This window comes from Nematolebias whitei, chromosome 3, assembly GCF_014905685.2.
Source record: "Nematolebias whitei isolate Nwh7 chromosome 3, NemWhi1, whole genome shotgun sequence".
Lineage (NCBI taxonomy): Eukaryota > Metazoa > Chordata > Actinopteri > Cyprinodontiformes > Rivulidae > Nematolebias > Nematolebias whitei.
In genome coordinates this window covers 51238080-51241674 of record NC_056500.1, presented here as the reverse complement: position 1 = coordinate 51241674, position 3595 = coordinate 51238080, and the positions used below count along the sequence as shown (strand labels likewise).

The following is a 3595-nucleotide window of genomic DNA, read 5'->3' as shown; positions in this document are numbered from 1 at the left end:
AGAAATCTTATTATGAAGTAATATGATAACCTTAAAATGTTAGATATTTACAACTTGTAGCTTGTTTAATGTGATGATTTCATTTTTATTTATTTTTTTATTTTTTGGATCCTAATATTGTTGTTGTTGCTTTCTGATATTTTGTTTGTTGTTAAAGACACATTTCAAACATTTTGAAGAGGGGTTCCAGTGTTTCCCCTAGTTAACTTGCCATGGCTGGGTGCTCATCTCATCCATGATTTTTGTTGATGGGAGGGACGGACACGTCTGAGTGCGCTTGTACAACATTTTTTGAGTGGGGGTGGGGGTCAGAATGAGGGAAGAGGCGCCTTTAGCTTAGTGCAACACGTTTGAGCTGTGCACTGTTTGTACAGACAGTTTTTGAGTTGGGGGTGGGGGGTGTCAGCGTGAGAGACGATGCCTTTAGTTTTGTAGCTAGAGCGCTTGTATCGTGCGCTGCTAGCTTGGCACTATGTCAGTGCCAGAGTTGTGTGTGTGTGTGTGTGTGGGGGGTGGGGTGTTGGTAGGCAGGGTGCTCAATTCTATTGACAGGGTGGGGCACCCTGCTTGTATAATTTTAGGGAAACACTGGGTTCTGTGGAAAGGTTATGAGCAATTAATATTTTACCTCTTACTCCTGCTTGAATCGCCACCTTATCGTGGTGGAGGAGTTTGTGCGCCTGAATGATCCTAGGAGCTATGCTGTCGGGGGCAATTATAATTGCCCCTGGTAGGGTCTCCCAAGGCAGATTAGTCCTAGGTGACAGGCCAGACAAAGAGAGATTCGGAAGATTTTATGGTCATGACACAGCAAGGAACTCTGTGTCCCTTGCCCGGACGTGGGTTACCCGGGCTCCACCCTGGAGCCAGGCCTGTGGGAGGGGCTCATCGGCGTACGCCTGGTGACCGGGTCTCTACCCATGGGGCCCGGTCAGGACCTGGAAGGAGCAGCATGGGTTTGCCTTCCTGTGGACCCACCACCTGCAGGAAGGGCCATAAAAATCAGGTGCATGATGCTATGGGCAGTGGCCGAATGGGGGGACCTTGGCGCTCTGACCCTGGCTTTACAAAGCTGGCTCTTGGGACATAGAATGTAACCTCTCTGGCAGGGAAGGAGCCTGAGCTTGTGCGTGAGGTTGAGAGATACTGACTAGATATAGTTGGGCTCACCTTGACTCACAGCATGGGCTCTAGAACTGATCTCCTTGAGAGGTGCTGGACCTTATTCCACTCTGGAGTTGCCCATGGTGAGAGGCGTTGAGCTGGTGTGGTTCTACTTGTAGCCCCCCGACTTGGTGCCTGTGTGTTATAGTTTTCCCCGGTAGATGAGAGGGTGTCTTTCCTTCGCCTTCGGGTGGGGGAGACAGGTTCTGACTGTTGTTTGTGCCTATGCGCTGAACTGCAGTTTCAGAGTATTCGGCCTTCTTGGAGTCACTGGCAGGGGTGCTGGAAGGTGCGCCAGCTGGGGACTCCTTTATTCTGCTGGGGGACTTCAATGCTCACGTGGGTGTGACCTGGAGGGGAGTGCTTGGGAGGAGCGGCCTCTCTGATTTGAACCCGAGCGGTGTTCTGTTGTTCGACTTCTGTGCTACTCATAGTTTGTCCATCACAAACACCATGTTCGAACATAAGGGTGTCCATAAGTGCACTTTCATTCAACCTTTATTTAGACGGGTAAATCCCATTGAGCCTCGAGGACTCATTTACAAGAGAGACCTGATTTCAACAAAGAAAGATGACAACAATGGACAACAGCGACAACAATAAACAGTTATAAAAAGTCATACTCCAGTTTTATTTTATTTTTTTTAAACAAATAGGATGGCTAAAAAAAAGTAACAAAAAACAGCTAGATTCTAAGGCGAGCACGGGGCACCAGGACACCCTAGGTCGTAGATCGATGATAAACTTCATAGTCGTGTCATCTGATTTGCGGCCGTTTGTTTTGGACACTTGGGTGAAGAGAGGAGCTGAGCAGTCAACTGATCACCACCTGGTAGTGAGTTGGATCAGATGGCGGGGGAAGATGCTGGACAGACCCAGTAGACCCAAACGTGTAGTGAGGGTTTGCTGGGAACACCTGGCAGAAGAACTCGTCAGAAAGATCTTCAACTCAACCCTCCGGGAGAGCTTTAACCACATCCTGATGCATGCTCAATAATCCAGGTAGAAAAATCTAAAAAAGTTAAATCTGGTCCTCTGGACATTCAAAAAAACAAAACAAAGCAAAACAACAAAAAATGTAGAAACGTTTCGTCTCTCATCCGAGAGACTTCCTCAGTCTGAGGAGCTGTATTCAGCTCAGTCTCTTAAATAGCACCTTCTCAGAGTGGATCAACCAGTTTGCTGCTGACAACCAGAACCAGCTGATCACATGCTCAAGAAAGACCATCAGCCTAACAATGGATCATTAGCACACTGATGGCTGTTTACTATTCACAGAGGGCTGAGTGATACTAGCAATCACAGCATTGTAAGAGGGGGACAGTTGAACCCGGAGGCTCCACCCCTGTTTAACGATGGACGATTTCTTTTCACAAAGATGGCCTCCTTTACTCCTCTCTCAAACCATCGTTCCTCTCTATCCAGGATGTGCACATCTTCATCCCTGAAAGAGTGACTGCTGGCCTGGAGATGAGTGTATACCGCAGAGTCCTGGCCTGATGATGTTGATCTTCTGTGCTGGTCCATCCTTTTGGCCAGTGGCTGTTTAGTTTCCCCAATGTAAGACTGATCACAGCCCTCCTGACACTGAACAGCATACACAACATTACTCTGTTTGTGCCGGGGGACTGGATCTTTGGGATGAACCAGTCTTTGCCGTAATGTATTTTGGGGTTTAAAAGCCACTGGGACGTTGTGTTTAGAAAATAAACGTCTCAGTTTCTCTGATGCTCCCTCAACATATGGAATGACCACTGGTCTGGGTCTGGGTTCCTCCTTTTCACCTGTTGGCTGACTGGAGTCCTGTTTGGGTTTCTTCTCTGCTTTCAGGAAGGCCCAGTTAGGATATCCACATTGCTCTAGAGCCTGTCTTGTGTGGGATTTCTCCTTCTGCCTGGCTCCTGAGCTAGTGGGGATGCTGTCTGCTCTGTGGTACAGAGTCCTGATGACTCCTAACTTGTGCTCCAAAGGGTGATGGGAGTCAAACTGCAAATACTGGTCTGTGTGGGTGGGTTTGCGGTACACCTCAGTTTGCAAATGTCCTCTATCAGAGACTGAGACCTCACAGTCCAAGAAAGCCAACTTGCCATTTTTTACATCTTCTCATGTGAACTTGATGTATTTATCCACAGAGTTGATGTGGTCAGTAAAATGTTGGACTTCCTGAGATTTGATTTTAACCCAGGTGTCGTCAACATACCTGAACCAATGACTTGGTGGTGTCCCTGAAAAGGCTATCATGAACTAATCAATTGAAAGAACACTCTCTTTTTTATATTATCATTACTATTTTACAATATCTTGATAATCAAAAGTGTGTTTAGTTCATACCATTTTTAAATGTTGAAGTGAACTACTCATTTTAAATCAACTGTGAAACAGTATTAATGATTTTTTTAATCCTCATTTAAATTAGAAATCAAGTTAAATG

At 46.3% G+C, this 3595-nt stretch overlaps 1 protein-coding gene across 1 annotated transcript in view; it reads left to right on the top strand.

Annotated features, from left to right (window-relative positions):
* Positions 1–3595, top strand: part of herc2 (HECT and RLD domain containing E3 ubiquitin protein ligase 2) — a gene marked incomplete in the record, with an annotated part of 472599 nt that overhangs the window by 43320 nt on the left and 425684 nt on the right.